This window comes from Equus przewalskii, chromosome 2 (assembly GCF_037783145.1).
Source record: "Equus przewalskii isolate Varuska chromosome 2, EquPr2, whole genome shotgun sequence".
In the NCBI taxonomy this organism is placed as follows: domain Eukaryota; kingdom Metazoa; phylum Chordata; class Mammalia; order Perissodactyla; family Equidae; genus Equus; species Equus przewalskii.
Window position 1 is genome coordinate 36,699,684 of NC_091832.1, and position 13,829 is coordinate 36,713,512.

Genomic DNA, 13,829 nt, shown 5'->3' on the forward strand with positions numbered 1-13,829 from the left:
TAGTAAGAGTTCTAACGGTTAGCTATTATCATTATGGAGGTGTCTTGTCTGCCTTAAGAAGATTCATAATTCTCATCTCTCTTAATCATCCTTTTTTTCCCCCCCAAAACAGAAAAGCAGGGGAAAAAGCAAACACCACGTGTTTTTCTTCTCACTGACATGTTCCTATAGGCCTGTCATCATTAAAAATACGCCATTCAACAGTGTTGCATTTGGCTGCTATAATAAAGCTATCTGAATTAGAATAGATTTTTTCTCATGTTTCGAGTATGTCATTAATCTTTCTGAAGTAACAGCTTCCTGTCGTGAAACCTTGCAACTTGTATTCCTAATGATTATTATTATTATAAATTGCAGTCATGTGTTGAATGTTACTAGTCTTTATTTAGAAATTAAAGTGAGATGCTTACTAATTCTCTGGTTTCCTGACTTCCTGTCTGAAATATCATTCATCTCTAGGTCTGTCCTCAGTCCACTGGTCTTACCTAGATGCTCATGTTATAAGCTACCCAATGTATACTAAAGACTCCTAAATTTGACTTCCAGCCCTGAACTGACCTGCTCTTTCCGAGTCATACCTCTAAGTTTCTTATTGGCATCTCCACATGGATGTGCCACTAGCGGCTCAAATTCTCTATGTCTAAAATACAACTAATTCTGTTAACAGCCTGACCAACTTCAAACATGAAAGATTTTGTCTTGTTTGATGTGGATTAAGGCTGCCCCAGCTAGAGAAGCCCAAGGTGACCTGGCCTACATGCCGAACTATATTACCCGGTGGATTTTTATGGTATGAATTAGGGCTGCCCCAGGGAGAAGCCCAGGGCATCCTCACCTACATGCCGATCTATATGACTAGATTCGTATCTAAAGTTATATGACCGCACAATAACCAGACCCCATCTGCACTGAAATCATTTAACGACTTTTTACATCATCTTTTCTTTTTCCAGTAAAAATAAGTCACGTACCCATGCCTTATAAATTTAGCCCTAACCCTCAACTCGGAGCAGCAGCAGGAGCTCTGACTGCCCATGGGTCCTGTCCCCATGCAGAAGCTCTTTACTGCCCATGGGTCCTGTCCCCATGCAGAAGCTCTTTACTGCCCATGGGTCCTGTCCCCATGCTATTCCACACTATTCTCTAAATAAAAGAGCACTACTGCCAGACCTTGAGAGTCCAAGAAATCTTTCTTTCGACTCCTCCGCTCACCGACCCCGCATCATTGTTCACTCTCTGGAACGATATTTACTTTAAGTATATTCTCCCGTGAACCATTCTTTTAAGCGAATTATCCTGACTGAGCCTTGGTGACAGCATGGTGGATGAGACTATCAGACAGCACTTAAGTCTCACTCTTGAGGCAGGATTAATTTTCCATAGATCCAACTCTAGTTTTAGTCTTTGTAGTTATAGCATGTTGCCAGCAGAGGGAGATAGTTTCTTACAATTTGATTATATTTGGCTCTGAGCCCCAACAAAGGAATTAGGCTTTCCTGGGACTGAATTTTCCGGGAGACCACAAAGATAGAGATCTTGGAGATCATTTCAGGATGCTGCAAAGGAAATAGCTTTCGCTCCACCAAATGAACAATCAGGAGGTCAGCCGTAGTTAATCAAAGGTCCCTTGTGACCTTGGGCAAGTCCCTTCCTCAACTGTAAAACGAGAGGACGGGACCAAGTAAGCTGTAAAACTGAGGAAGTGGTGGTGGTTTCTTCCTCTAGGGGGAAACCCCAAAAAGTTGAGGCAGTGGCATACACAGCTATTGGCAGAGACCCTCAAGCATGAGGTGCTCTCTTGTGAAATGTGTTTGATGCAGCATTCATGTCTGGGGCTTAGAGACCTGCAATCCTGACTGCAGGCACTTTTGATACACCACGTTAATCACCCTGACGTGTGATGGGAACACAGGAGCAAAGCCCATAGGGAGATAAAACTTTCCAACCGAAGCACAAGCTGAGGCTACATGGACAACTGTGTTAAGAAATAAATGGCAACTTACAAATATTTAAAATGTACATGCCTTTTGACCCAGCAGTTGCATTTCTAGGAAATTTCCCTGTAGATACATTTGTTCATATGCAAATAACAAAAGTACAAGGATATTCACTGTTATTTTTTTTATAATCAAAAAAGGATGGAAATAAATTAAACGTCCATTACTAGAGGACTTGTTTAAAAAATATATGGTACATCCATACAAAGGAATAGAATGCAATTTTTTTTGTTGTTTTTTTGGTGAGGGAGATTTGCCCTGAGCTAACATCTGTTGCCAATTTTCCTCTTTTCCTTTTTTTATTTTTTGCTTGAGGAAGATTAGCCCTGAGTTAACATCTGTGCCAATCTTCCTCTATTTTGTATGTGGGTTGCTGCCTCAGCATGGCTGATGAGTGGTATAGGTTCATGCCTGGGATTTGAACCTGTGAACCTCCACCGCCAAAGCAGAGCACGCAGAACTTAACCACTATGCCACAGGCTGGCCCCTGGAATGCAATTTCTTAACAAAATTTAGATGGTCCTAAATATGCTGACATTGAGTGATCTCAAGGAACTATTTAAGTTAAAAAAAAGAAAAAAGCAAGGTACAGAACAGTGTGTGTAGTTTGCTGCTATTTGTATGTTTATTTATTTATCTTTGTATGTGTGTGTGTGTGTTGTACGCATCTCTGGGAAGATAATAAGGCACTTGTAACAGTAGTCACCTTGGTGGAGGAGAGAGGTTTACCAGGTAGTTGGGGAACTGGTAGGATGGACTTAATTTTTATTAAATACCCTTTTGTACCTTTTGAATGTTGTTCCATGTGCATAGTTTACTTATTCTAAATAAGTACATACATGAAAAATGAATTTCAGTAATTGATTATTGGGACAGACTCAAGGAAAACTTACTTTTCATTTATACTTATTAGAGAGGTGACAGCCACCTCTCATCCTAGCCTCATCCCTTGTCTCCTGGTCTCCAATCATGCCCCAATGGCCTCCACACTGCAGACATTATTCTAAAACACCATTGTCATTACATCTCCTTCCTGCCCCCAAAGCTCCATGACCTAGGAGGTCATATCTCGTTTTCCTCCTGATATTTTAGACCACATATAAACTGGCCTCAATCTTACCTCTTCCTCTTTGTCAGAAGCAACCTTGTGTAGAGTTCAATAGCACAGGCTATGAAGTAGACCACCTGGGTTCAAACCCTGCCTGTGACCACGGGGTTGTGATCCCTGTGAGCTTCAGTTTCATCATCTGCAAAATAAGCCGAATAATAGCACCTACTAGCAGTGTTTGGTACATAATAAGAGTACACAGTAAACATCAACTGTGATTATTATTGAAGATTTAATCTTAATAATGATACTTTTGTACTTATCACAATTCATAATTTTATATTAGCTTATTTACTTGTTTATTGTCTGTCTCTCCCAGTAGACTACAGGGACCCTCCCTGAGGGCAGGGACTTAGTTTTATTTAAAAATATATTACTATACATATCAATGGTTTGGCACATAGTAGGTGCTTACTAAATATTTATTGACTGAGTGCCTTCTTGGTTGTCAAATTCCCAGTTGAGTGCCCACTGTGTGCCAGTCTCTATATTAGGTGGTAAAGTCGTGAACAAAACAGGCAAGAATCCCAGCTGTCTTCGAGCTAGGAGACTCACAGCGGAGTGGTTTCTGTAATTGAACCTGTTCTGTGATCCAGCAGTTCCCAACCCTTCTAGGCATCAGAATCCCTACAGAGCTTTAGAAAAAGTCTAAAGTGGGCCCTGGAACGTGCATTTTTAAAAGGAAGCACTTAATAGCTGGTCCAGTGTTTCTAATATTGAGCTCTATAGGGTATTTTGGGGGGGTAGCAGGATTGGTGACAAGTTGGATGACAATTTTTAAGCTTGGGCTTTTTAAATATTTCTTTTACCAGTTATAATCGCCAAGTTTCTCTTTTGCAGTGACATTTCCTAACTGAAAGACTTAAGCTTCGGGGCGGCCCTGTGGCGCAGCAGTTAAGTTCGCACGCTCCACTTCAGTGGCCAGGGTTTGCCGGTTCGGATCCCGGGTGCAGACATGGCACCACTAGTCAAGCCATGCTGTGGTAGGCGTCCCACTTATAAAGTAGAGGAAGATGGGCACGGATGTTAGCTCAAGGCCAGTCTTTCTTAGCAAAAAGAGGAGGATTGGCAGCAGATGCTAGCTCAGGGCTGATCTTTCTCAAAAAAAAAAAAAAAAAAAAAAAAAGACGAGTTTCTTAAACCAGTGTTTCTCATACAGAGATTCCGTGAGTGAATTCTGAGGTGTCTCTGCATTATTCAAGTTTGAGGAACACAGATCTAGTGCTTTCTAGAGTGAGCCTGACGCAAATGTTTTCAATACAGCCTTGCCCTACCAACTTGAGAGGAGACTTGGTTTTGGACGCAGCCCGATGTCCCAAGAGATATCCCAGAAGGCCCACTTTATCCAGAGTGGTGGGCTGGCAGCTCAAGGTTGCTTCAGTTTTAGGTGCAAGGGGTGAAGACTGAAGCCCTTGGACTATGAATCTCTGGCATTTCATGCAGTACGGATGAGTTCATGAAGGTTTTCATCTACACACCAGCCTGCTCCCTTGAAAGGGGGATTTTGCTGGAACCCACCGCCTGGTGATAGTGACAGTGGGAAGTACGGGAGCTTGGGAACCAGACTCGCCTGAGCTCAAATTCTGCCCGGCTCTCTCCCCATCCCCGAGATGTGTGGCCTGGGAAAACGACTGATGCTTCTCTGGCCTCAGTTTCCTCATCTCAAAATGGAGCTAGTAACAAGTCACACAGAGGTTGCTCAGTTAAGGGAGGTGTCGCTTGTACAACCAAGGCACTGAGTTTCCCTCCTTCAGTTCACATCCAAGAGCACTTTCATCCGCCACAGCCCTCCCTGGTGGTCACAGGGCCGCGGGGGTACAAATGAGCTACTTCCTGGCCAAAGGTCTACCAGAATCCCCAGTCATTGGCAAATTTGCCCAGCTGCCCCAGGCAGTGCAGCTCTGCGGTCGGCACTAGGGACCCAAGGAAGGCAGGCGCGGAAGACCGACGTTTCCTTACTCCAGCTCCGCTCTCCCAATCGGCGTTCCAAACTCGGGAGAATCTCCGCCCCGGACCACTTCCCTTCCCAACATGGCGCCACATCTAGGCCGCCCCGCGCGAGCCCGTCGCGTTGACGTGACTGCGCGCGCGCGTCCTCCGCGCCGGGCCCTGGCGCATGCGCGATCTGTGCTGTCTTCTCCCGGCCAGAAGAGCAGCTGCGGCGGTGGTGGCGGCGGCGGCGTTTGAGTGGAGGAAGATGGCGGCTCCGGGCGGCTCCAGGTCCCGCCGTCGGTGAGGAGTGTCGAGTGCGGCAAGCGAGGCCTGAGGCGGGGCGCCTCTGCTCCGGCCGTGTCCCCGGCTCCTTCCCCGCCGTCGCCAGCGGAGCGAACCCGAGAGCGTGGCGCGGGCTGGGCCAGGTGAGGCCTCTCCCCTTCCCGGGGCCGCGGTGGGAAGCCGGCGTCCCTGCCCTCTATGGCCGGGGCTCGCAGGGGGCAGTGGGCGCCCCGGGGCCGCGCAGGCCCTGCTGCCCGCGCGAGGGTCGGGGCCGGCTGGCTGGGGGCCTGGCTGTCGTCATCCTCGGCGTCCCCGGGTTGAGCAGGGTGGAGGAGAGCCCCTTTCCAGCTTGCTGTTGGGATGGGAGTGGACCCGGCCCCTCTCCTCAAGGAGGGCGGTTCTCGTCCCCTCACAGGGGCCGCGAAGGGGTGTGCGACCAGGGCAGGGATGGCTGTAGGGGTGTCAGATAATCTTTCACCCCGCCCCCGAATCTTTAACGCCGCGAGAGGAGCCGGAGTGCGGTGCCCTCCAAAATAGAGGCTGCGGCGAGGGGCCAGCATCTCTGAAGCTGCAGCTGCAAAGGCAAGGTTTTGGAATTGGCTTTAAAAATAAAATACAAGCAGGCTTTCCTGCCCCTTAGCTTTTTGAGTGTGCCCCCGGGAAGTGGGAACTGCGGATCTCCTTCGTTGAGACAGCAGTCCACGTTGTGACTGTGGAAGGCTTCTGGTGAGAATTGTTTGTGCAAAGGGAACGGTGGAGGGTGCGGACGAATTTGTAAACGAATTGAAAACAATTTTGAGATCTTGATAGTCTCTGCAGAGTAACTTCGTACTAACGAAGTCCTCGTTTCGTTTGAAACCTTTGGGTTGTTAAGATTCAGAATAGCCAATTGCTTTTGTCTGTTAAATCTGATTTTATTAGGAAAGTAAAAGCTTCGTTTCTCAATTGCCAGAGTCTTTGGACTTTTCTCTGGTGTGATTCCAATTCCTCTGGGTGAAGATTCAGACACGTTACCAGGTCTCATTTGCTAGCAGGGCCGTTCAGCTATGCTTATTCCTTTTTGAGAACAACTTTTTTTGTGATTGTTCAAATTCTAATTTGGAGACTTTGATTTAGTTTCTCTCACGTAGGGAAGCCGGTTTGAAGCCTTGTGGTCTTTTCCTTGAGGAATGATGGCTTCAGTTGGAATTCTGCTGTGGGGAATTGTTGAGGCGATGGCTTTGGTTTGGACACACCAAATACCTTTTGTAACTTAAATTCGTTTTGCTTGTGCTTAAGAATGATGCCATCGTGGGTTTAAGGGGACAAGGAAAATTTGAGAGAAATAATCATCATTTAGAATTGAACATTTAAAATTCAGTCAGTAGCTTTTACAGTGAATAGAGATGCTCTGTATCAAACTCCTAACTTTGGTCATATTCATGTGTATAATCTGATTGGGTGCCCTTTCTATCATATGTTGTCATTTTATACCCTGTAACTGTTTGTTTTTGACGAGCCCAGTATAAATATATTACTCAGTCTGCGTCGAGTTACGGGTGTTTTGTCTCCTTCGAAAAGCTTTTAAGTATTAAAATGGCAACTGTTTAGTTTAATGTTAGCTAATCTTTTGACCATTTTTCCCTTTTCTTAAAGTGTTTTCCGTGGAGATTTGTAGATTTTCTTAGTGACTTTGCTGGGGACGTAAACCTGGACCAACAACTTCTCTGTTGTAGAAAATTGGAGAGCCCCTGTACATTTCAATTTGCTAATAAAGAGTCTTGAAATTAATGCAGTGGAACATCCTGGTAGTTTGACATTCTGCTTCTTGGCATAATGTGTTGCATTGTTGTGCTACATCATCATCAGGTATTGATGCAAGTTCGTGACATCCATGACATCATTCACTCTCCAGCATTTTGCCTTTTGCAATTCCTTACCTTCTCAGAATCATAAAAAGAACAAGGTCAGGAGAAAATAGCTTAGGCTGTTTCTTAATGTCTGATTTCTAGAAGAGCCTTCGTCTAACATTGCTTTATGTAGTTAAAACCTTTCTGTAAGATTCAGAGCTGTATGATTCCTACCTATTATGAAGAGCAAGCGTAGAAAATGCTAGCAAAACCGCTGGGTTTTAGAAGGATATTGAGGTCCGCAGACGTTATCTCAAAGAGGAACAAAAATGTGATTATCTTTGTGATTTTCAGGGTTGTTTTAGTCAGTGAGTTAACTCTTCATAAAACCAAAGCCATTTGGTTAAATAATGCCCTTCCCACTTCACAAGATTGTTATGTGGATCAAAAGAGGTAATGTTTGTGAAAGTACTTTATAAAATAAAAGGCAAATGTAAGATGGATTACTGAATAATCAATTTTATGAAAACACCTATCGAAGGCCCTTTATGTGCTGGGCATTTGGGGAAGTAGATACTAATGATTCTAAGTTAAGATGGCTTTTGGTCTCAAGTTGCCTGCAGTCTGGTTGGGGAGCCAGACAAGGAAACCAGTTAAATATATTGTAGTGTAGAAAGTGCATCGAATCCAACCAAGGGAATCAAGGAAGGCTTGAGATCAGGAAGGCAGAGCCAGGATGGCTTTCCCCAACCTTTCCTATTATTTTGCAGAAAAATCTGCCTTTTGAGAGTGACTTTCTTTTTATAAAAAGTTAAAAAATTCTGTCATAAGTTCTTTTCCCTTTTTATTCATTCATTGTCATGACACTTCCCACACAGTATGGCCCACTTCTGGGTTCTGCATTCTCAAAAATCCAACAGTGTTGGGAGAACCTTTCTGAGAGTGAGTCATACGCACAGACAACAAAGACAAACATTGCAGCTGCAATTAAAATATCTCAGATTACTAAGTGGTGACAACTTCAGAGTGATAAAGCTTTTGTTTTTATTTTGTAAACTGGGATAAGAAGCACTGTATGATTTTAATTTGCTGACTTTTAGTTAATGTTTAGTTGTCAGTCACTTAGAATGTTCACTATAAGTGGTTATCAGTACTGTCTCCTTTCTCTCAATAATAAATAAAATGAGAAGGTCTTTTTCCTTTTGGGTGAAGCTGACAGCTTACACCAGAACTAGACTAAAGTATTCTATAGAATCGGTTTATTTTTCTATATTGTGACAGTTTGTTACATGTAGCAGGGGAACTTATCTCCTGACTTCCTTATAGTGTACTCCCAGTGGCATACTTGTCCTGTAGCAAGAATATGTTTTCTTTTTTCCATGTGCTTCTCTTTCTATCCTTGATTGGAGAACTGGGCTTATTCATGGCTTCATTTGACACCACTGCCCTGATGTCTCTGAAACCCATCTAGATGTGATCTTTCTTTTATGCCTCTGGGTTTTCCAGGGACTTTATAGAGCATGTCTTCTAACTCAGCTGTCTGAGTGTTCACAACTGAGTCCTTTATTTCATCTCTCTCCTCCCTTAAGACAGAAACCTTCACTAACCAGATGCCCTTCTCAGTATTCACATTTCTGTAGGTAGAATAATTTTGGTGTGGTCTCATAGACCGTAACTCTGGGAATCGCTTTTTTATACTCTCCTTCATCTCTTGTATTCTGCCGTGTAGTTCTGTATTACCTTCCTCAGCATCCCTCAGATTTCTCTTTTCCTCATTGTGTTTGCTGCCATGATGCTAGACCAGACTTTCATGAGCTGAAGGCAGCCTGCATTAGTATTACAGTTCTTCGCTGGGACTTTATTATTTAGTTATTGCCAGGACTCTGCCATTTGCTACTTGTATGATCTCAGTCTCTCACATCTTCAAAATGGGAATTACAATTCCTACCTCATAATATGTGTAAAATATTTGACTAAATGCCTAACACATGGTAAACACTCAATAAGCAGTAGCTGCTATTATTTGAATTTTTCTCTTTGGTAATCTTTGGAAATGGTTAAGATTAAGGTGACGGGGGCCAGCACTGTGGCCGATTGGGTGTTTGTGCCCTCTGCTTCAGCGGCCCAGGGTTTTGCCAGTTCAGATCCTGGGCACAGACCTAGCACCGCTCATCAAGCCGTGCTGAAGTGGCATTCCATGTGCCACGACTAGAAGGACCTGCAACCAAAAATATACAACTGTGTACCGGGGGGCTTTGGGGAGAAGAAGGAAAAAATAAAATCTTAAAAAAAAAGATTGAGGTGACAGTATTATGACAGATCAGTCTTAAAGGACTACTATCTGAATGTTTCTTCTCTGATCAAGAACCTGTGGTACCTCATTATTGCCTAGCTCCCCTACTTATCTTTGAAGTTCTCCGTATGGCCCTCATTGTTCCTTTCCAGTCTTATTTTCCGTGACACCCATCATGCAGAGTGTTCCATCCAGGCTGGTCTCACTGCCTCTCATGTATATCATGTTCATTTCTACAGCTGGAACATTCATCTTCCTAGGTAGGAGGCCTTTTTTTCGTTTAGCTACTCTGCGCGGCTCTGTAGAGTACGTCCTGTGTGCTCTGCCATTAACCGCTGCTGCCCTTCTGCAATTAGGTTAAAGTTAAGATCCCAAAAGAAAGTTATCGTGCTAATTGATTCCTGCCAAGTAGCTTAAAAGGGGTATATCAGGCAGTATAATTCTTATGTAATATTTTTAGTGCCTCGTAGGCACATTTAGTGTTTACAAATTAGGCACTCAAATAGTCATTCACTGTAGACGTTTGATTTTTATGGGTTGGTGTTCCTCATGAGCTTTCTGAGGCATTGTGTGATCCCAGGTGTCTGTTGAATCTTTCTTGCCTTTTTGTCCATTGGTCCATTCATTCAGCAGACGTTTATTGAGTGCTCCGATGTGCTAGGCGTGGTTCAAGGTATTAGGGATACAGTGGACAAAATAGGCAAGGTCTCTAATTTCCTGGATCCTACATTTGAGATTGGGGAAAGCAATTTATGAGTGAACAAAATTTCAGACAGTAATAAGCACTATCTGAAGAAATTAAAACAGGGTGATGTGATAATGACATGGCACAGAGGGGAAGACTCACTGAGATTGGGTGGCTAGAAGGCCTCAGTGAGAAGGTGATGTTCAGGCTCAAAGACGCAAGGCAGGATGTTTAATGCTAAGTTTAGGGAACAGAGGAAACAGCAAGTCCAGAGGACTAAAGTAGGAACCAGGATCCAGTCAGGTTTCCCAAATTGCATTTGACTGTTATTTAGCTTTTGCTGCTTCATCAAAGCAACCCCCACCCCTCTTTTCTTTTCTTTCCCTCAATGACGTTGACTTTTTGAAGAGACCAGTCTGGTTCTCTGGTAGACTCTTCCACATGCATGATTTGTCTCAGTGTTTCCTTGTGTCATGTAACTCCTTTCTTTTATTGCCTTTTAAGACAAGTCTGAAGGCTTGATTATGTTCATATTTGCACTCCTTTGTGATACTGTGTACTCATATTGTATCACACTTGATGTCAGATTTTTTTGTTATAATCGTGCTAAATTTCATCACTTGGTTAAGTGAAAGTCCTAGATCTTTCCACTGTGAAGATTTCCCTTTACAGTGATCAAGTAATCTGTGGGGTGGCAATTTAACACAATGCAGTTATGCTGTTCCTCAACCATCTTTCACCTGTTGGTTCTAGCATCCATTAATGATCTTGCCTGAATCAGTTGTTTCATTGGAGGTTGCAAAAGGATGATGATGATGATTGTTCCACATTTATCAGTTGGCAAGATACCATCAACTGAGAATGAGCTACTGAAATTCTCTCCTAATAAGGCAGGGTGTTTAATTCTTTCCTTTTCATTGTAAATTTTCTTAGTAAAGAATAGTCACCTCCGTGGTAGCAAATGAGTTTCTTTGCTATTTTCTGTATCACTCTAGGCACATGAATTTTTATTTATTCATTATCTTACACTTAATTACAGCCATTAGTCTTCTTGATGCTGAACTTTGGCCGGTATCAGTCTCTTCAAGCTCATGTTGTCCTTTTGACATACCCGCATTGGTCTTTAGGTTGTTTTCTGTCACAAGATAATACCAAGTTCACCTTGTGCTCTTGCTGTCTGTGACCTGACATCAGTCATTTTTCTAGGAAGACTTAGTTTCTTGTACAGGGAACATCATTAGTAGAAACTAAGATCTGAGTGCTAGGAATGCTCGTGTTACTGGGTCTTCATTATTTCTAGATCCTTTCGATGGGCAGAGCTAGAAAATATGATTTTTAGAAATCAAAACTTCATATTGATATTTCCACTTTAATTTGAACATATGATGGTTTTTTTTCCTTTAGATTTTGTATTTGTCTCTTCTTAAACTGAAAATCTTGGTTTTTAGTGCTATTCACATTTGCTTTAACCTACAGTATATATAAGTTTTAAAAATATAGTATCTGTATTACTACTAACAAAATTACTGAGGTGAATTTAAGATTTCTTTGTGATTCTTTTTATCCTTAGAATATTCTGTCAGGATCCAGTCAAGAAAATGGAAAATATATATGATGTATCAAATAGAGGAGATTTAAAATGTGGAATTGGTTATATGTATGTTGCAAGACTGAAAGCGCAAAAAAAAAGTAGGTTAGGGTAACTTAGAGATTAATAACTGTAGGGTGAAACTATTACCTCAAGAGCTGGGAGAAGAAAAGGGATGGATGATGTTACCGGAACTGTTAAAGAACGTGGCGAAGGGGTTACCACCTCAAGCACTGCCGCCACTTTCAGAGCCGGGACCATGAGAAGGAATTGCTAGGATGTACCACATGGCTGGTGCTTGGCTCATCCTCTTCTTAATTTTTATTAATTTCTGGTTTATCTTTTCAGTGTTTCTTTTTGCAAAAATAGGCAAATATCTACATATATTCTTTTTTAGCCTTTCTTACACAAAAGGTTGCCATGTTATGTACCCTGTTCAGCCTTTTTCTCTTTTCACTTATTCTTGGCGACCATGCCATGTTGGAATAGAGATAATACTTAATCGTTTCCACAGCTTCGTTGTGTGGGTGTGCCAGATTTGTTCAACTAGTTACCTCTTGATGGACATCAATAAGTAGTGTGTTACTGCTGATTTTTAAAAATAGATTTTGGTGTGGTGTATTAGAAGGAGCACTGAGCTGGAAGACAGAAGATACAGATTCTCTTTGGCTGCTAATTGACAGCGTGACCTTAAGGAAGTCACTTAAGTTTTCTGACCTGTTTCCTCATTTGTAAAATAAGGGTTCAGTTGCTTCATAATCTCTAAGATGTCCTAGTATAATATTTTATATATTTCTGGAAGTTGCATTAGCCATATTTTAAACTATTGCTCAATAAACTATTTAAGGAATGGGAATACTTTAAAAGAGAACATAAGGTTAAGTTTTACAAGTACTAATAGTTTTATGAACTTGCATTAGCTGTGGTGCTTGTTAAAAAAATTAAGATTCCTGGACCCATCCCTGTTTTCTGAAGCAATCTCTAGGAAATTTACTTACTAGGTGATTTTTTATGGTCAAGCAAGCTTGTGAAACAAAGAGTTACTTCATCTGCGTCTGACTGTCCTTTAAGTTTCCTGGGGATAGGGAGTAGTCAAGACATTACTTATCTTTCAAGAATTCCTTTGCTCTGACCACCACCAGAAAAAATATGAGCAGAATCTAAAATTTCCATTCCCTTACTGCATCTTGTGAAAATGTATTATGTTCTTTGCAGAATATTTTTATGTGTCAGTGAGGAACCTGGCTCTATATGCAAACTGTGAGATTTGATAGGAAGATTGTGGGGTTGTAGAGTACTTTGAATTCTACTTCCTGAAACATCATATTCACCGTTCTGCTCATTTGCTCACATTTAGCGAATTCCTTCCTAGAAACTTCAGAACAGATTGATGGAGCTAGTGGCTGGAGTCAGGGATGTTAGATTTAGATAGGTGTTTGCTACAGTAGTTTAAATATGAGTGACAATTACCAGCATCATAGCAGGGGGAATGACAATAAAGGGAGGGAGAGGCTGGCCCCATGGCATAGTGGTTAAGTCCGGCGTGCCACTTTGGCAGCCCGGGGTTTGCAGGTTTCAATCCTGGGTGTGGACCTATGCCACTCGTCAGCCATGCTGTGGTGGCAACCCATATACAGAATAGAGGAAGATTGGCATACATGTTAGCTCAGGGCAAATCTTCCTCAGCAAAAACAAAAACAATAAAGGAAGGACATTTTGAAGAATGGGCAAATGGGGGAAGGTGAAAGTCTGTATGCAAGATACCATGTAATGACCATGTTATAGTTATTTTTTTGAGGATTATTTTAAATTAATTTCAGGGACTGATTTGTGCTATCTCTTTAAAAAAAATGGAATCATAGAATTCAGTTCAAATTCTGGTTCCTCTTTTTACAAAGCTATGTGTGTAATCCTGGCTAAATTAATTTATCTGAGCCGCATTAGCCTCATCTGTAAAACATGACTGATAATATGGCCCTCCTAGAGTTGAGGTAAGGATTAAATGAGATACAGCACCTGGCGCATACTCTCAATATCTGTTGATTCCCTTTCCTTTTGTCATCTAGTCTTGACAGCCACTGCATTTTAATAGTTACTTAAGGACTATTAAGTTAC

At 42.2% G+C, this 13,829-nt stretch overlaps 1 protein-coding gene across 2 annotated transcripts in view; it reads left to right on the forward strand.

Annotated features, from left to right (window-relative positions):
- The first annotated feature begins 5,205 nt into the window (after positions 1 to 5,205).
- Positions 5,206 to 13,829, forward strand: part of FBXO42 (F-box protein 42) — an 88,019-nt gene continuing 79,395 nt past the window's right edge. Inside the window, exon 1 of one of the 2 annotated variants that reach the window (XM_070602000.1) lies at positions 5,206 to 5,462. The gene's annotated coding sequence lies outside the window, so the exon portion shown is untranslated. The remainder of the gene's footprint in view (positions 5,463 to 13,829) is intronic. The other variant, XM_070602004.1, reaches the window with a different exon arrangement.